Below are 21,762 nucleotides of genomic sequence, written 5' to 3'. Positions count from 1 at the left end.
TCTTCTATCTAATCGTCTTTTCGGCCTATCTCCATACATTAGGGTTTGGTGATGTTTTGATGTGAAATCTATCAACCATAGCATTAGACCTTGTACTAGTTGTAGACTTGTTAAACGCATTCGAATTACTTTGCACAGGGACGGAAGGGCCGTTTTGACTGTGGGCATTTTTGCCTATTCTCACTATTTCTAACCAACATTTGGTGAACTGGTTTGACAATATATCATTTGTACACAAACATAATCTGCAAAGACGTGGCATGGATTCCCAAGAATCTGGAATCTGGGATCTGGGATCGTAATGGTGAACATTACCATTAGACTCAGATACCGTGTATTTTGTGAAGCAAAACCCACCATCTTCAGTACTAGTAGCGCTAATATAACGTTAATGTAACTATATAAGCTTTAGTACTACACTGAATACTCGAACATCGGATGGCAGGCTAGTATTAACAAGAACCGTCGTTATTTACGGCCGGGGTGAGGGTTGGGGTGGATGGGGGGGGGGGGGGGGGGGGGGGTCCGTGAGCATGGTACTGTAGTCTGACAGTAAAGATAATGTTTCCAATTACGATTTCGGTTTGAGGGGAATCCATTCTACATTTTAGTAAAAATACTCGGCTGTACAAACCATATAGTCACGTGTGTGCTAACGACCGACGACCCCAAGGAGTCACAGAGCGTATGGGTTCAGTAGTGCATATAAATGTTTTATGTAGCTTATAATTATATATTATCCACTAAAAATGATATACGTACATATACTATCCCACATCGAAATCAACAGAAGATTTTGACTGTAAAAGAAAAGGTAGATTCTTGAAACATCCTTATCAGCTTTTAGATTGTACGTGTTTGAACAATTGACATTTTATTTTACCACGGAGGTAGTGATGATGATGATGATGATGATGATGATGATGATGATGATGATGATGATGATGATGATGATGATGATGATGATGATGATGATGATGATGGTGGTGGTGGTGGTGGTGGTGGTGGTGGTGGTGGTGGTGGTGGTGGTGGTGGTGGTGGTGGTGGTGGTGGTGGTGGTGGTGGTGGCGGTGGTGGTGGTGGTGGTGGTGGTGGTGGTGGTGGTGGTGGAGGTAGTGATGATGATGATGATGATGATGATGATGGTGGTGGTGGTGGTGGTGGTGGTGGTGGTGGTGGTGGTGGTGGTGGTGGTGGTGGTGGTGGTGGTGGTGGTGGTGGTGGTGGTGGTGATGATGATGATGATGATGATGATGATGCTACACAGGCTACGTAAAACCCTTTATGGATACAAAATTTCAATATATTAATACCACGTGCACAGAGTCGACCCTAAGACCAGGGGACTTGAACACACACGGGGCCATGGTATAAACAAAATCCGATTTAGGAATACGGCTAGATTTCCAAGGTACTTCAACATCGTTAAATTGTCATGATGATCCACTTACACCTCGACATCAATTTGTCGGTTTATTTGCTGCTAAGTTAAATAAAGGATTTTGTCATCACCCATTCATTGAATCATGCATGCAATCATCGATATTTCTATCACTACATTTTAGGTATGTAAGCCTATCTGAAATCCGTAAACGAAAACACAAAAACGCTGGGCTAAGAAGTGGAGTTGTTACGCTTAGCTAGCGCTTTATTTGATAGACCATCAGCACGCGCATGTTACTTTTATTAATAGCAGATGTTGTTTTTCTCTTTCAAATTGTCCGATTTTTCAAGAGTTGTACTATTAAAACGTTCAGCTATACCAGACATGACTTATAAACCGTTTATTGTGCCATTTCTACGTTGTGTTATTGATTTATCTTTGTCCGCAAATTAATCCTCGTTCTATGACGTCAGCACACACTTTTGACTCTTATAAGCCTGACGACAGTTCTATCTTCAATGGGATCGGTATAATTACATGCGCTACGATAAATAAAACATGTTTCTACAGTTGCTGTAGAAATTGTTAGATATTTCAAAAGCAAATGATAACTCGCAGTTATATTATATACAAATAGTCGAGACTTTAAACAGAGATTTGTGTTATTTCTACCTATTGAAATGTTGCTTTGTCTACAAGTTTTGGCAGTGTAACGTTTAATTAATGGTATCAGTAATTTTACAGTTCGACGTCGGTGTCGCCTTCTGGGCTGAACTGACGTGGCACATCAGAGTAATGAGTTTTCACAGTTGTTTTTACCCATCATGCTCTGCACCCCTTCCAGCCTCCTCTGTGGCACACCAATGCTCCTACTATAGTGTGACGTCAACACAAACTGTTAACCTTAATGATATGGTGTAAGCTCTTTCATTCATATCAGAGTTCATATCGTCAGCGTCAACTTCTTGTCACGTGAACATTACGCCCTCGGTCCTAATAATCGTGACTCAAGTGATTTAAAACTGTCTGCCAGGTAAAACGTTTTCATTATTTCTATAATTGTTGTATAAAAATAAAATCAGCCAGATGACAACCAGTGACAATAGAATAAATAATAAATGTGAACGTTTATTGAATATTATATTAAGTAAAATCGCTCTTGTAAATTCAAAAATGTTTCCTACCTCCAGAATCGAAATATGCCAGATTTAAAATTGCGTTCTAAAGAAAGCTATGTACAATACTAAGTAGAAATAGTCCTTTCAAAGATCTGCTTTAAAAATGGCTAAAAATGTGATAAAAGCTTATTCTTACCGTGATGGGAAAATTAGAAAACGTTGGGTACAATTTGAGTGTTTATTTGTCTGTTCGTTTTATTGGTCTGTTCGTGTTATTGGTCTGTTCGTGTTATTGGTCTGTTCGTTTTATTGCCCGTGTGATATGTTTCGACAATTAAATTTAGTTCGAGTAATCAAGGCACGTGAAAAAAAAAACTTTTATTTCCCTCGTCTCATTAAAAAGAACGAACTGCCGATGTCCTCACACTGTCCATGTCTGAAAAATAATTGTATAGCGCCTCCAAGAGTCTTAATACTGTATTTAATTCCATGGGAATTAATACTGTCTGTAGTACGGTCGGGAAAATCGTTTCGGTATTTTCTAACCATAAATAACGTCAGTAAATTTGTTATTATAGATAAATCCATATCGTTTTATAAAAATATGTTGGTCGGGGTATTTAAAATTTTGAAAATCCGGATTTTGTTGGAAACCATAGCAGCCACCATCCATCATGACTTGTTATTTAAAACAGTTGTATATACGGAGAATGCAACGTACATTTCATATACATACAAAAATATATCAGCTATATTTCATAAATGTTTCCACTATAATAAGAAAATATATAAAAAGAATTCTCCGTCAAGGCTGATATTAAACGGCGATTGTACGCTGTTCCATAAGAGAACCACACCCCCTATCCCTAACTGGCACTCGAGTGGTATATATACACAAAACAAATATGATGCGGACATTTTTGGAGGAAACGTTCAATACAACGACACAAATTGGTCTTTGAGACTTTTAAGAATAATTATTACAAGTGCAAGAAATTCACAATTTCTCCTTTGACATGAACAATTATCGATGGAATGCAAATAGAGAGTACAACGAACTCAACCATAGAAGTCTGATTCCATATACACTTCACGTTTTATGTCGTTCCCCGTCTCGATCGGCGCCATCAGTTTGGTGGTCGACTTCGTCACTTTCTGACGATGAAGGAATATGTGACTTTTCTGATCTTGGAGCTTTACATGTATGTACATCTACCATATCGGTGCAGTCACGACACTTGACAAAACAGCACCAATGGAATTTACATTCACATTTTAAAGTCCTACTTTCGCGTGAAGTATCGTAACCTCGTCCACAGCACATAATATCGCAACCTTCGGTTCCCATCGACGTTTTGTTGCAAACACGTCCGGCTGTTCCCAATGACCCTGTTGGATGAAACAAACGTATGTCATTGTATCTTATTCCTGAACAAAATAGTAACGCTTAATTTATTTATTTATTTATTTATTTATTTATTTATTTATTTATTTATTTATTTATTTATTTATTTTATTTATTTATTTTATTTATATATTTATTTATTTATTTACTATTTGATAGTTTAGTTTAGTTGTTTATTTATTTGTGTGTTTGTTTGTTTGTTTGTTTTTGTTTGTGTGTTCGTTCGTTTGTTTGTTTGTTTGTTTGTTTGTTTGTTTGTTTGTTTGTTTAAAGAAATTGATACATTGTGCGCTTCCAGTGTTCATAGTTTCAGAAAGTCTTTTTTTAATGATTGCTGAAGATATATTCTTCTGTGAATCTAAACAAAAGATGAACAGCTTTAACATTAGAATGACTGCAATAGCGTATCAGTCTTGACACTTTGCATGAAAACATGAACAAGAAATTGAATAAACAAAAATTCAAAACTTCTCGACCACTATATTTGTATAGATAGTCACTATAACAATTTGCTAGGATTACTTACCAGTTTCTTCATCGGCAACACAATAATCTGGAGATGATTCAAAATACACAAGGTCGGTCTTAGTTGGCCTCTTGTGGTTTCTATTTGCCTGGATCAAACTGGTGCCTTCTTGGTTCATCATCACTTCTGTAGCACCGTCGTATTTTTCTCGTAGGTAATCGCCCACTTTACGGAATTCCTCCATTGCTGACCAACATGTTCGAATAGTACACGACCCACTTACACCGTGGCATTTACATTCTAACTTCATATTTCGTTGTACGGCCTGCAAGAAAAGTGAACCACGCCAATTATTAGTGTTGTTACTTGTCCATGACGTCTCAATTGTGACAACCCTATCTCTAGATTCAGTCTGGTAAGTTACGGTTTGTCTGCATTCAATACCATTGCTAAACAAACATCTACATTTCTCAGAAAATATTACAAGCTGTTACATGATCCGGTCAACACGCCTGAAGTTACGTAAATATCAGACTTTATCGGTAATACTTCACTGTCACTGAGGTTGTCCACCGTTTGACTGCAGACTTCGACATCAGTCATCCCATTGCTTGGCGTGTTCTCCACCGACCCACGGTGAAACGGTGCGTTCGTGTACGAAGTTGTAACAGTTCATATAAATAAATTATGAATATCAATCAATTACCTACGGCTAATCATTTAGGAAAGAGTTTTTGATTATCTCAATTAGCACATTTTGTCATTAGTATAGTTGTTATTGTTGTTGTTGTTGTTGTTGTTATTATTATTATTATTATTATTATTATTATTATTATTATTATTAAAGAACTTGAATCATGTAACAAATGGCTGATTGACAATAAGCTTTCACTCTATCTAGGGAAAACAGAACTCATTCTTTTCGGCTCGAAACGCAAATTGCATAAAGTTTCTGAATTTAGAATAACTTGTAATCAACATGATATTTATGCCAGCAAATCTGTCAAATACCTTGGACTCGATCTTGATCAAAGTCTATCAGGGCTCCAAATTGTTCAAAATATTATTAAGAAAACAAATTCAAAGCTTAAATTTCTCTATCGACAAACACATTTTCTCAACCAAAACTCCCTCCTGGTACCCTGCTCTAACCAAAACTTTCAAAAAGAAACTCCAAATTGCACAAAACAAAATTGTACGGTTCATCCTGTCTATGGAGCCCAGATCACACATAGGTGCTGATTAGTTTGATGCCCTGGGTACGCTTTCAGAATATACAATAACTCCAGCACTGAGTATTTATCTCATCAGTTTACCAAAGTATCTTCTGTTCATAATTATGGTACTAGGGGAAGTAGTTACAATTTTCATCAGCCAAACGGTTAAAGGTGAGGCTGCTGATACATTTTATGTTAACGCCATTAAGGACTGGAATATTAGTTACTTTGCCTCCACGTTTTCATTATTTCTGTTATTCTTTCCCATTCCATGTAGTTAAACACCTTTGCTAATCCCGCCACTACCTTGAATCACTGTATAGACCCCACTGGAAACAAGTCTTTGACTTTATGGGTTATCCAAGTAATTCAACAATTTCTACTAGTTTTTATTTGTATGTCGATCTTGTTGTTTTACTGAAATAAACTATACTATAAACAATGTTATCTAGCGAAATACCAGCTGTAAGTCCATTAATTTCATTCAAAACATTGCTTCCAAAATAACCGGATCAAAATGCAACTTTACATTCATATATGTGGTAATGATTTTAAGATATTTGAAGCACTTTTACAATCTTCCGCAGTGCGTTCATCCTTACTTTTCATTCAGTTATTAAAAGCAATGTACGCTATCCTGTTTTGGCCAAGTCGAGTACATCACAGAAAATCAAATTCATTAACTTCACATACTTCTAAGGTACAGGTTACCATGGTTACTATACGGTTACTCTCGTTTAGAAATGGTCAGTTATATTCTATTATCCATAATGAAATAATATTCACTCGATTAATAAAAAATACCAGTGATCGTCTGGTATGAACGTGAACATTTATATCAATCGCCAATTACTGTGGAGTTGTCCTTCCGCATATTTCGGTAAGATCGACTGAGTACATATACCCTTAAACATTCCTAAAAGCAACCAACCAACCAACCAACAAACTAACGAACGAACGAACGAACACAGAGAGAGAGAGAGAGAGAGAGAGAGAGAGAGAGAGAGAGAGAGAGAGAGAGAGAGAGAGAGAGAGAGAGAGAGAGAGAGAGAGAGAGAAATACAAAACCCCTGAATGAAAGCACCATAACTAACATTCATATGGATCAGACAAATCTCAAACTGATATATTTTCTTAAAATTAAAGATAGGGTTTTATCAAATTGACGTAAAATTGAATGATGTGTTATCCTAAAGACAGGTTGCTGTCAGGAGGAAAATATGCACAGGGAGTTGTTTTGCTCACAAATTATCACAAATATTATATAAGGCATTACTGTTACAGTAACGATTTACCACTAATTATCTTCTTTGCAATGACGAAGATGGCCGCAATGCAATTTTAAAATCTTGTTGAAATTGAAATATCGTTGAAACTAATCCAAGTCTAAAGAAAGCCAGGAAATAGTGAAATCATCCCTTCTCGTACTTTTAGTCGTGGTGGCCATTGTACCAATGTTGACTCTCCAGACATTTATAGTAAATTGTACTAGGTGTAACACACAAGACAATTAACGTGTATACGGCGTAAAACAAAATTCAAACACACATGATCCGCTGCATTCATAAAGAAGACTGTGTCTTCCTCGGCGTTGCTGTCTTATGCTAAGCGAATCAAAAATAGATTTATAAGATATAAGTGAATATCAAAAATTGTTTTCCAGAAATCCGTTTCGCAAATCGTATCTCTCAAGGATCACAGTGATGAGGGTGCAAGACAGGGGCTAAGACCATCGTATCTATCAGAGGTAGAGGGCGTAGAAACATTTACTAGTAGGTCTAACATCAAATACTAATTGTAAATCATTTTGAAATTTCGAAATGTCACCGACTGAGGGTCGGTTCCTTCTGCCGCCGACATACAGTTGTAGCCCATTGTTACGTAAGCCTATTTGAATGGTTTATCGATGGCAATGGTAGGCCTGAGATTTACAGAACACTAGCAAACAAGTACAACTATTTGTTAGCAAAACCTGGGGAGGGTGTGTGGTGGAAGTGGTGAGAGGAATTTGGCGTGTCAAGATCTTGTATACTTCTCAGTTTTGTGTTGCATTTTGTATTTTGATTATTAACCAAAATAACACCTCGAATCCCTACAGAAACCCAAAAACGTCCCTTTCAACTTTGTCCTCGTCATACAGCTCGCCTGCTACACTGGCTGCTACCCACTTCGCACAGAAAGAGTTTGCAGGCATGTTGAAAACCCGCTGAGTCATGAACAGGTAGGACAAAGTAAGGACTATGGGTGACTCGTAACGACTATGGGTGTCTCATAACGGGCGACTCGTAACGACTATGAGTGACTAGTAACGACTATGGGTGTCTCATAACGGGTGACTGGTAGCGACTATGGGTGACTCGTCACGACTATGGGTGTCTCATAACGGGTGACTCGTAACGACTATGGGTGACTCGTCACGACTATGGGTGTCTCATAACGGGTGACTCGTCACGACTATGGGTGACTCGTACCGACTATGGGTGTCTCATAACGGGTGACTCGTAACGACTATGGGTGACTAATAAGATTTGGTAGTTTTTAATTCGTATAATATATCGCATGTTATATGGACTTCAAATCGTTAGACCTGTACGGAATGGGTGTCAGCAAAACTGTCTAATTATTTAGAAACTATGAGGACAGATGTTAAAGGACCAATGGACCAATCCACACCGGGGGTTTTTTGTGTGTGTAAATAGTAACATTATAGATAACTGTACAGTGTAAAAAGCGAAACTTATGACTTTTCTACAGTAATAATATATGTCATATCATTAAATTTTAAAATTAGTCAATATCTATAAAAAAATTTATAACATGAAATCAATATCCACTTATACTGTACTTAGGTGTACAACAAAATTTTACTCGATGTCCAATATCCACACAACTTGTATTTGGGTGTACGACAAAATGTTTACTTGGTATTCATATAGGTTCTTAATAACGGTCATATCATTTTAGCTCATGTTGTACTATCAACATTCAATGTATTCCCAGTTCAGGTACACGGTTTCATCTACAGGCCAATAAAGATTGCTACTGTCATCATTGTAATGGAATAGATGTGTACTGTCTTAGTAATATCAATAATAGAACATTATTATTTTATGATAAGCGACTTCCACAACCATGGATGTCACCATCATAGCGCTGTACATTCGTCAGCCCTGGCACAACCCGTTATCAGTACAACGGCCCTGTATAGCTTACTCAACTCCGAGAGCATACAATCTTTCGTCCCTACAACTTGTCACGATTAGCATGATGGCAACGACTGGTAGCATCATAATAGTGAGTTGAAAGGACCGAAACAAAATATACTTGTCTGTTCTATTCTCTCACTTTCACGGTAATTTTTCTCTCGCTTTGGAGAAAGGTTTTAACATTATAGATTTACGCAAATCATGCCACTGAGAAAATATATGCTTGTCATTTTATAAAGAATATACCTAAACCTGTAGTTTAGTTGTGTATGCAAACTTTGACCCTGTTATATTCTTATTTTCTACCAGGGTCCTTTCTGTTTTGTATTTGGACTACGTAATGACACAGGTAACCTCGTTACAACATTTTGGTAGTTCACTTTTCGAATAACAAAATTAAAAAGTAAGTTGTGATGATCAGAACTTATCAATAATTCTATATTTACTTTTAAAAAGCAACAAAGAGACAGACAGACAGACAGACAGACAGACAGACAGACAGACAGACAGACAGACAGACAGACAGACAGACAGACAGACAGACAGACAGACAGACAGTGACGTTCTTTCTCTGATCATATAACAGAATAAAGTCAAGTATAAATGCCTGTCGATGCAGTAATACATGTACCAGCTATGAGCTAACGTTGATGACGGGAGATATGTGACAGGGAAACAAATACAGATAATGAATTATTATGAAAGATGCAGGGAACCGTGATTAGCCGGATGGCGTGTGTAAGTTACTGGAAAGTCATTCCATGGTAGACCTCCTGATAATTGCAAGAATTTAATGCAGTAGCACCGTCGATAAGTAATGCGTTATACCTTAGGCAACCACCCTTACATTTACCTCCAATAGGGTGACACTTTTAAATGTAATGTGTGGTCAAAGTTGGAGACTTTAATATGATGAATCACAGAATGTACGTCATGGTGTCGTAAGACGCAATATTTTCAGAGAGGTCTTCGCATATTTAGACGTGAGTTCTACCCGACTCCCATGTGGGATACCCTTCAGGGGTGGAGCAATTAATGTATATACTTCATACTACACATTAGACGATGAATCTGAGAACTAAGTTTAAATGATATACTCAGGAACAAAAGTAAAAACTTGTAGAATGTTTCATCGAAGGTAGCTTTCACAGTACTGTGTTATTGTGACGGGCATACTGATTACACCCAGATAGGTCAATGTCGACCAATTTCGGTAGCTCACAACTCGCACACGTGTATATATAACTATATTTATACTTACTACTAATATCAAATTTTGAAGAAGAACAAAATTTGTATTTACTTTTCAAGGATTTCAACTGAGTAGCATACGTGAAAAATTATATTCATTTGTACAAATTGCATGTGTTCGAATGATGACCCGACCCTGATATAATTATTAGGGAAGAACCCAGCCTTGGTCCTAGCGCCAAGGCTGTAAAGGGTAGAAAGAACCTAACGTTTTTTAGGGAAAGTTAAATAGTATATTTTTAGACTATGTTAAATGTAACTGCAAGTACTAGGGGACTGTTTGCCCAATTATATTGGCTCTTTCCTTTTCTTCCCCCCCCCCCCACACACACATACACTGGGCACACCATTTATTTGTGTGATTCATCTTCTTTCGAGTTTGTATTTGACCTTCGAAGTAAAGGTAGCACGTACAGTATGATTTTCTTCTCTAGTCTCAATACAAATTATCGGCACACACAGGTTAACTAATTCTAGTGCTGACATTTCACCTGTCAAGAAAGCGAAACAACTAAAAAATCATGAAAACGATGACCTGATTCGGGGGTAAACCAGTGCTTATTAACCCGAGGTTTGCTTTATTTATTTATGGAAAGCAGAGAATGAGAAACATGTCGATTTGTTAGTCCTATTGGAAACCACGAGGACATCCATCAATCCTAGATGCCTGTCGTTCCAGTAATGGAAAACACTAATAACTTTTATTTTCCCTTGGCTATGATCTGGAATTCTACTCATTCGAATCTCTGTCATAGGAATTTCTTTCATTAATCGCTTAGGAATCAGAGTCTGCCGATTTTGTTATTTCTATCCAAAGGCTGAATATGTTAGTGACATTTATGAATTTCCGGAGAAGCGTTGCCCCGGGCTTTAGAGGAACTAGTATACTTTCTAGTCTAGACGCCAGCTGATTGGATCATGACAACCTGGTCTCTTTGTTGGGCTTTACACAAGGCGGTAACATCAAAGCACAACACTCCAAGATTTCTGGTGAAAATGCTAACCTGCAGGGCAAAATACTGACAAAATAATAGAGCAAACGATTTCGTCGATAACCGTAAAAAATTGCGATGACAACTGCTGTGAAAATGGTATCCATCCGTGAAATTGTGATGTTTTGGAATATTTAACACGTGATTCGTTTATGCCACAGGGAATTGTATACCATCCACATCATGTCGTCCTCGCCCTCCCTTCGTCGTAAAAAGGGGGAGTTTAGAGCTTAGCGAGATTACAACGTTTGGGTAATGTGGTGGGGATATGTGTTTTAGTAAATTTAACGTCAAACAAAGCAGTAAATTTTGTAATATTTAAAATGCCATATACCTTTCAACTGCCTAGTATACGCCATGGAGACATTCACCTTTAGTATATGCCATGGATACATTCACCTTTAGTATATGCCATGGATACATTTACCGATACATTCACCTTTGGGAATATCTGCTTTAAGTAAAGTTTTCTTATCGTGTACATTGAAATTAGGTTTATAAATTTCATATTAACGTTTAGAGCAACGATACAAAGTTCAAATTGAGTTTCTCCAGTCTTAGAATGATTTCAATGCTTTTCACGTAAACTACTTTCTTGATTTAACAATTTGTTTGTGAAATAACGAAATTATCGCTTTATACGTGTGCCATGCATAGACTTCACATCTATGACTGACCCCGGGTGACCGACCCATCGCTTACATGTGTCATACACAGACTATGACCGATCTGGCGCGTACGTGTGTCTTGCACATAGACGACACATCCACGACGGATCTACTGTGGCTATCGTACAAAGAAATCAGTGCCTACACAACAATCAGTATTTGCACTAACACGGGAGACACGAGATACCTTTGTAAACGGTGGCGAAGGCTATACAGGTCCAAAGTTGATGTCGACGATGTGGTATGTGAGACGCCGATATTTAATTTTTTAAACGAAAATACATGATAATTAAAGTAAGTATTAAGCTAAATTGGCCTAAACCGACGTTAGATTCATTGAACTACACACACTGTACACAGTTAGTGCGGTGTTCCTGTAGCGTCCTTTGCAGCCCTTGATATGTATGTCTTTGTTGACTTGAAACGAAGGGTTTACTCAAGTAGTTGTAGTTGTATCATTAATGACCGGACTTGTGGTTTTTACTGGACCATAGGCTAACCTCATTAATTTGTTGTTAAAATGTCCCACTTTCAAGCAAGTCACAACAAAATGTCTTCGATGCGTTAGTTTTGCAAGCTACTTTAACAGTTATGCCGAACTCGTCATTTTAAGCCATTCTCGCAAAACAGACTTTATTTTTACCTTCCATATTAAAAGGAAGGTTATGTTTTTTTTAATGACATATCAGTGATGTGTCTTGAACAGTGCCGTAAAAGAGGCTGTGGTTTAGACTATGGTTTACGACGATGTATTTAGACAGTCAAAAACAGCGTCAGAAATCCTTCTTTTCAAAATAAACCAACGAAAAAGAACGACAACAAAGCTTAATGTGTTATGAATCAAAACCCTGTTCTACCCATCGTATTGTATTCAGTGAAAAAAATGACAATTTTCAGATATCCGTTAGATTACTTGATACTTCCAATACGTCAACAAACAAGTACCTCGATGACAGTACACTGGTTTCGACTGATGACATCGATTCAACCTTTGCCCCTAGGTCTACGATTGAACTTTATGATAGTTACTCGCAACTGATTTATAACGATACTATTGAAATAACAGATGGAAACGATAAATTGAAATTTGATTGTGGTCATGTAGCTGACGTCATACATACGTAAATCCCAAGCCACGACTTTGTGATCTGCGTAAATTTCGTCCCAAAATTGCGAAAAAGTTAAACACACTTTCTAAAAGAAAAGTTAGCTGTAAAACAAATTGCAATCACCTGTCTATCGTTCAGTTCTATAAACAGAATGTTTTGATGTTTACCGTTACGGTTTTAGTTAATACTTCCACTGTGTCTTTTCCTTCTTTACATGTAAAACAGAGTTGAGTTTTAATGTTATCGTGTTTGTTATAAATCGACACAATCTATGCTATCCTATATTATAAAGTAATTACTATACTATACTATACTATACTATACTATACTATACTATGCTATGCTATGCTATGCTATGCTATGCTATGCTATGCTATGCTATGCTATGCTATGCTACACTATACTATACTATACTATACTACACTACACTACACTACACTATACTATACTATACTATACTATACTATACTATACTATACTATACTATACTATACTATACTATAAACTACACTACACTGCACTGTACTTTGCTGTGCTGTGCTGCGCTGTGTATGTATGTATGTATATATGCATGTATGTCTGTCTGTCTGTATGTATGTATGTATGTATGTATGTATGTATGTATGTATGTATGTATGTATGTATGTATGTATGTATGTATGTATGTATGTATGTATGTAATATGTATGTATGTATGTATGTATGTATGTATGTATGTATGTATGTATGTATGTTTTGAACACCGTTATCAAAATGTTTTGCTATTAATAGTCCTTGTCGTTGACAAAGTAGCAAGTTGGAAGTAAGAACGTAAGGCTGTTTTGGATATCCACTGAGTTATAACATTACAATTGTAAGTGGATATTTGGGTTTGTCGATAAATAATGGATAGTTTTCACAATTCAACTCTGAACACTCCCCAATGCCTTGGAACGGTAATTCGTCTGGTCAGTGTTTCTTTAATTTATTCTTATCATCATTATTTCAAGTCGAACACATAAATCTCTACTGAGTTACACATATTCAGCGAAAATCCTAATTCAACGGTAAAACATCTTGTTGTTTTTTCTTCAAATGTAGTTCAATCATTTTAACTAAGTCACCGTATATAGCGATTTCGTATATGGGATGTGTATTTTATCTCTGTACACATGTTGCCATCAATTTCAAATTAATATTACAATGGAAATCGACTGAGTAGAACCACATCGTTGCCTGGCTCCACAAGAATGTTACGTTTCATCTTTTGATTCACTAAATTAACTAACACTTTTTCTTTATTTATCATTTGTTGTAACAAAAGTCTTACTACATTTTTTTCTGCATGAGCTACCACTGGTAGATCTTCACCAAATCAAAAAACATTATAACAACTTTTTTTTCAGGCAGGCCAGTGGAATAAAAATGTGACAATGTAACAATTACACTTCAATGTTTTTTGTCGAGCAAGTTGATAAGATTAAGCAATGGCATTTGGTATTTGTGAAGTCAGATAATAAAATGTTGCAATCTTAGTTATATTTTGTCTAACCACACGATGGTTTGTTTCTGAGGCTACTCAACTAACTGACATTGTATTACACGAATGCTCTATTGGGTTGAGATTCAGGATTTCTCCTAGACTATGGAGTGAAGTTTTGATAAGCAGCTCTGGTTTTAAAATAAGTAATTAATAATTTTCTTGAAGTGTTTGCTTCCTGAGATATCAATACGGAGTGTAGTATTTCTACTAGGTTATCACCAATGAAGTAAATCATACCAAACCTACATACTGCATGTCATTGCCACCCACTTCTTATACTTAAAACTCACTGATTCAATCCAAATGTTGTTTTTTTTGTATTATTGTAGGTGTCGATCCTACACTATCTTATACTAGTATAAAACATAGACAAGTTACTTGTATGTGTATGTATGTATGTATGTATGTATGTATGTATGTATGTATGTATGTATGTATGTATGTATGTATGTATGTGTGTGTATGTATGTATGTATGTATGTATGTATGTATGTATGTATGTATGTATGTATGTATGTATGTATGTATGTATGTATGTATGTGTGTGTGTGTGTGTATGTATGTATGTATGTATGTATGTATGTATGTATGTATGTATGTATGTATGTGTGTGTGTGTATGTATGTATGTATGTATGTATGTATGTATAAGTATGTATTTATGTATGTATGTATGTATGTATGTATGTATGTATGTTTGTATGTATGTATGTATGTATGTATGTATGTGTGTGTATGTATGTATGTATGTATGTATGTATGTATGTATGTATGTATGTATGTATGTATGTATGTACACAGTATACATACATATAACTGTGTTTTCTCTATCTTCTACCAACTATGTGTGCGGTTAGAATTACACATTCATGGATGTTGTTGCTGTAGAGTGTGGTAGCCTTTCTTACTAACCAATTGCAATTTAACCTGAATGACACACTTTAAGATGGTATGGTTTATGGTATCCCGTTGAACGAAGCCTGTGAAAAGGGTCATAGTTATAACAATGTACAGAGAAAGTTTGTACATTCTAAGTTTATGATTTGGAATTTAAAAAGAACATCAGAACTTGCCTTTCTTCCAGCTCTATTATTGTGTAGGTTCATAAGAGCACGAGCATCTCGGGTTTTCCTTTCCTTTGCATCTACAAACATTCGCGAGAATTCACTTCCATATTTAATGTTGTCACTACATCCACCCCAATCATAATCTCCATATTTGTCTCTATGTGAGCCTTTCTTGGCTGGATCGCATGCACAGTCCAACAAATCACCTTTACTACATGAGGTTGTAATAGAGTGAACTACGCCAGCTGACGATATGGCATAAACAAAAGCAGCTTCACGACTTGCAGCTGGAAATTTAAAAAAAAAAAGGATTTTCGTTAGTATTGTCAAAGTTAAAACCGTTGACCACAACATGTACTAAATGTTTATTTGAGTAGATTGATAAGACTTGAAGACACGATACTACGTTTTCAGGTCTATCGAAGCGTCACCTGGAGGGAACTAAAACAGTTGAAATATAAGCTTATATGTTACACCCAATCTGTGAAGTTGCCCAATTCATGAAATGGGTAGATTAAATTACCCAGTTCATGAAATAGTCAATCGTGTTGCCCAGGTTATGAAGTGGGTATGGTAAGATATGCCCAGTACATGAAATGAGCATCTTTTATAGGACACACACAAAATAAATATCAATCAAACAATTTTATTATCATGTATTTACAAACTCATCATTTCACAATTCTTATTTTATAATAATTCAGTGTAGCTTGTGTTTTTAATAGAGTTCGATTATCAACACCCCATTTCAAAACTCTTGCCACCAAAATGTAATTTCGCCTCTTTTAGATCGTAATCTATATTCTCATTTGCATAAGGTTGACCATTCCTTTAATTGGGCAAAGTTACATGCACATTTCATGAATTGGGCAGTTTCACGGATTGGGTGTAACATATATATATATATATTTATAAACTTAAAAAATCAAAAGAATTAGGATGTAATGAGTCGTTACTCAGACTCTGAGCACTGTTCTCCCCAGCGAGACACTCATATTCATATGTGCATATATATATATATATATATATATATATATATATATATATATATATATATATATATATATATATATATATATATATATATATATATATATATATATATATATATATATATATATATATAACTCGGTGAGTATCAATCTGCTAAGACAGTGCTCTATACCACAGTGGCAGAGCGTAATAGTTTTGGTAGTACTGGAACGTTTTCTTGGTTGTAACTCGGAGTTTCACGCATGGCGCGATCATATATATATATATATAAAGAAAAAAAGACGACCACCTTCAGCCTTGTAATCATACATACGCTTTGGTAAGAATGTTTTGGCTTTCACAACACTGTTATTCAAGCAAGTGCCGAGGGCTAGTGGGTGTGTTGCTATTTGCAAAATGTGATATCAATTTGAGCTTGCGTTCGTCTTTACCATGCACAATTTTCGTTCTTGAATGATATTTCAAGCTCATCGTTATTCCACTGATGTTTTCTACACGTTCTAAAGGTCGGAGTACTTTGGTGTCTTCTATGGTAATAAGTCGATACCGATGGCAGACTTTATGCGACGTGTTTCATAAGTGATATCATTGGGCAAATTTCGTTACATCTGTAGACGTAATTTCTAGAACCACTGTCTCTTTCTTTATCCCATGTTATAACTATTCTAGTATAATAACTAGATATTTCACCGACAAACAATCTTCAAAATATACACAGATACTGTGAAATTACATGGTTACTGGTAAATTTCGACCATCATATTTATAAAATATTTTACTAATAAATGAAGAATATCATCATTACTTAACGGCGAAATATCCGACTAGTAGCTTATCTTTCTATGGTGACAATTATACACGTAAGAATAGCTGGAAGGGGTAGATTACCCTAGTGTATTACACTAATGGAAAGCTAACGTTCGTACATACATAATGGAAGACTCGTCTCCTATCATTTGTTTCACAGTAATTTCATTTAGCTTTACTGTCAAGACATTTTTATATTGTTTCTTAAATCTGCTAAAAGGTTTTGTAAGTTGTCCTTCAGCATCCCCTCTTGTGTAATGTTATTCTGGATGCCCTTCGAAACCCATCCACTTTGAAATAAATCGATATATCTTATTTTGACTCGCTGTATGCCCGGGGCCAAATTATTGACACGGACATGTTAATGAGAAACAGGGCACATATGCCTGGCTCTCATGACGTTGCGGTGCAAGGTAATACGGAGTACGGCTACTGAGATGTCTTCAGGGCTCTGTATTTCTAATGCAACCTCTATATTTTGTTATCAACGACAGCAGACTGGTCTTGTGTATCAACTTATCTTTCCTTGACTGACTACTGGGAATTCAATTGAATCTAATAATAACTGCAATTCTACGCCCTATCAAAATAAAATGTTTCCTTTAGTTCATGGCAATCTTTGTCCTGATTTGACACCATTGAACTGCATGGGCGCACTGTGGTCAAACTTGTTTCTTATTGTTATTAAAGATAACAAACGCTAGGAGAATGTTTATAAGGCATTACAATGTATTCATTAACTACATATTTTTGTTTTAAACATTTCCATGTGTATCTTCATAAGTGACCTGAAGATAAATTCTCGTGCAGTGCTAAATTGATAAATGCAATATTTAAACTTGTACCTATATTTACACTGAGAGAAAAAAAGGGGAGAGATACTTAATTAGAGAGAAAGACGAACAGACAGTTACAGACAGTTACATAAACAGACAGATCGACCGACCGACCGACCGACTGACAACCAGCCAGCTAGACAGACAGACAGACAGACAGACAGACAGACAGACAGACAGACAGACAGACAGACAGACAGACAGACAGACAGACAGACAGACAGACAGTTAGAGAGATAGGTAGGTAGGTAGGTAGGTAGGTAGTAGGAAAAATAGATAGATAGATGGATGGATGGATGGATGGATGGATGGATGGATGGATGGATGGATGGATGGATGGATGGATGGATAGATAGATAGATAGATAGATAGATAGATAGATAGATAGATAGATAGATAGATAGATAGATAGATAGATAGATAGATAGACAGATAGATAGATAGACAGACTCAGGGGCAGACCGCTAAATAAAGGGTTATCTCAGGTTTTGGGCTAAAACAAACATCTTAGGAGTTGTAAACATACAATCAATATAAAACATATACAGATTGCTAAGTTATAAGTTGCTGTGTTGGATTCAAAACAAAAATGATTACATATTGATTAATTTGACCTCAGAATTGGCAGCCGGAATGGTTTGGGAGTTAGCATGGATACCATACTAGTATCTAAGCTACAGCACACAAGTAACACAGAAAGAACATAACAGACGCAATGAAACATGTACAATATACGAAGTAGTAGATTTATCTCTTAATATAAATATAAGTTGTTGTCTTTTCTCATCTCTCGCCTAAATTAACGCGTGAACACAGGACCGGAGAAATCACATATTAAGACTCAATTTAACACACACTAAAAAGATAATATATTTGTGGTCTTAGATTGTTAACAGTTATGCCTGATGAGAACATCTTCGTGTTGTTGTCGACTTACATGAACAGTTGGTATAATTGTAATTAGAAAGAAGCCCTGGATTAAGTGCATTTTACAGTTTTCTAAGATAGTGTGGATTGAATTAATTCGATTCCCCTTCGATGAGGTGTGGACTCGGAGACAGTGTGGTGGGCCCGGAAACTTGGCATTGATCGGTTTCTGTACAGCATTAACAACCATTCAGGGTTTCATTAGCTTTAAACAAAGGTTTCAGACCAGCAATTACATTCTTGCAAACAACGTTAATCGTTAACTGGCTTCTTCTAAAGAGCTTTGCATAAACTCAATTTGTTGGATGGGGGGTTCAAAAGAGAACGACCAAATGGTCGATGTCAGACACGGCAGAATCGATGCAAAATGCGCTGGATACGAGCCTACCAAGATATTTCTAATATCCAAGCACGTACAATGGTATACAAGTCTGCAGGTCTACCCGTACAAACTGTAAAAACGAATGTCCACCTTAAGATTCTACTGTTTGTTGCTTCGCTAGCATAGGCATCAAAAGCCGAAGGTTTCCACATACAAAGTATAGTTGTAGCCACAAAAAAAGCAAGCTGGCTTCAAAGCAATCGATCTAAAAATAAACTTGAATACATTGTCTTGAGATTAGAATTCCGCCGGTGTGTCATACAAAATTCGGTATGCTAAGAGAAAACAGAAAACGCAACAACCCTGCTTTCAAATCGTTTTACACTTGTGGCCCCCTATTTCGCAATATTGTCCCCATTGTTTTCCAAACTAAAGGTGAATTTAGAAAATCGAAGTAAGTCAACTAACAAGTCAACGTCGTATTTGCATTGAAAACAAGATCTGCTGACGTACATTGAGAGGCAGCCCCGGGGACAACAAACTTTAAAACATTTTATACTGATCAAAGGGTCTCATTTATTGACTTGAGTTGACCAACTTTTTATCGGTTAAAGCCTGTCTGTCTACGCACTTGCATATGGTATTACCTAATTTGGTAGACTATCTATTCATATAGGAGAATCCAAACAATTATTAAACATGGTGTAAAAATGGAACAAAAAAAATATAACGGAAAAAAATGGTGTGTCATGCTTTAGGTAGCTCTGATAAAACTGTCAATGTAGTCATGCCAGAGTTGACAGGACTGTCGTGCGGCAGTTGCCTGTGGCCCATACGTGCTTGTCTCGTTCACTTTGTTTGTCAACACTCGTTTGTAAAAACGGCTTAATTGACAAGATGTATCTTTTTAAACGAAAGTCAACTTTAAAAGAAACGAGGGTGTATTTTACTTGCCCACTTTCAACCAACACACCCTGACCATTGTCTTACGATGATTCGTTTGATCCTTAGAAAAACAACGAGCAATTCATTATTATTAGAAAGATTCCTTCATTCACCCACAGAAAAATAATTACTGATCGTATGCCCACTATCTACAAATCGCTGACAGAAGGCAATTCAAAAGTAGAAGACTTGAGAGGACATATTTCTACTGGTTTGTTACTGTTATCGAAACAAAGAAGAGCTGATAACCTTTACCCCGAATACATGGCTACACTAAGACTGAAAAACAGAATTGTTCGCTGCTATGAAGTGCTATGCGTCCACTTATTCAATGTGGTTTCAAGGGGGATTAAATACTAATATCGCAAAGGACAAAACTGTATACTTGTAACAAAACGTATTAAGGCTATAAGACCCTGCTGAAGGTTCAAAGAAAGGCAAGTTAGGATCGTGTGGGGTAGAGTTTTCTTTCTGTGTTTACACCACAAGACAGTCTCACAACAACACTTAATATACATTTGCTTACTTTTTGACATGGTTCTCATGAAGACAGAGGAATCTTTCTCAACGGTACTGCAGTTCCAACGATTATTTGCGAATTGGTGTTGACACTCGTCGATTCCAAGGCCGGCACCATTACCAATGCTGACCATAACATCCGCATGATTTCGGCACAGTTGACGTTGTTTACCTACCAAACCAGGGATGTTGTCGCACATTACACGTGTACCTGCGACGTTCAAGGATAACTGACTTATAAACCTAGGGATGAGAACGATATGGTAAGTCAAGCACAAAAACTAAACAAGGTCGCGTATAAGTGATTTAATTACGTTCTGAAAGCCGCGAATTTTCGACTATTTATGCACCAGTTTTACAACTTAAGTCTCGTGTAATTTCGTTGTATTATTGTTACTAACTTTAGTGACTATAAACTTGATATCAACGAAACATATAAGATTACATCAAATGTAGTACTTTACAAGCTAATAATTTAAAACGAACGAAGGTGCATGTAGCAATAATATACCGGCAAATCGAAATTGTTCACGGAAGCCAAGTGAATGTCGTCATATTTTAACTGTGTCTAAATACGACGGTGTCCGAGATCAGATGTGTTGTCGTCATACTTGTATACTGCGTTGATACAAATTGATAAGAGGCGAAGTGCTGGACACCAAGACGCTGCTGCCCGTAACTCATCCACGAATAACACATCGCCACAGTACAAATTAATAGGAAAACTTGTGATGCGTCAGAATCATATTCCTAAAATATCCCCTTTGCGGCAGCGTAACACTAGTAGAAATTGCGGCCAATGCATCTCAACAATGTATCATGAAATGGCATTTGAACGTCGAGAAAGATTTGGAAACTATTCGGCTAATCGAAAGGAAATTCTAGCCGCCGAGACTTACCACAAAGTGCATTTAACTTGCTGAGAATAGAAGAATAAAAACAAGAGGAAACACACTATCCGTATTCTCAAATAGGCCATCGTCTATGACAGTATTCGTACTGTGCTACA

General features: G+C 36.6%; 1 pseudogene; it reads right to left on the bottom strand.

Moving 5' to 3' along the window:
- Positions 1 to 3,251: 3,251 nt before the first annotated feature.
- LOC144439969 (protein Wnt-2b-A-like) lies at positions 3,252 to 21,732 on the bottom strand (annotated as a pseudogene).
- Between the last annotated feature and the right edge of the window lie 30 nt (positions 21,733 to 21,762).

Source organism: Glandiceps talaboti, chromosome 1, assembly GCF_964340395.1.
Source record: "Glandiceps talaboti chromosome 1, keGlaTala1.1, whole genome shotgun sequence".
Taxonomy (NCBI): domain Eukaryota; kingdom Metazoa; phylum Hemichordata; class Enteropneusta; family Spengelidae; genus Glandiceps; species Glandiceps talaboti.
This window is presented reverse-complemented; position numbering and strand designations above follow the sequence as displayed.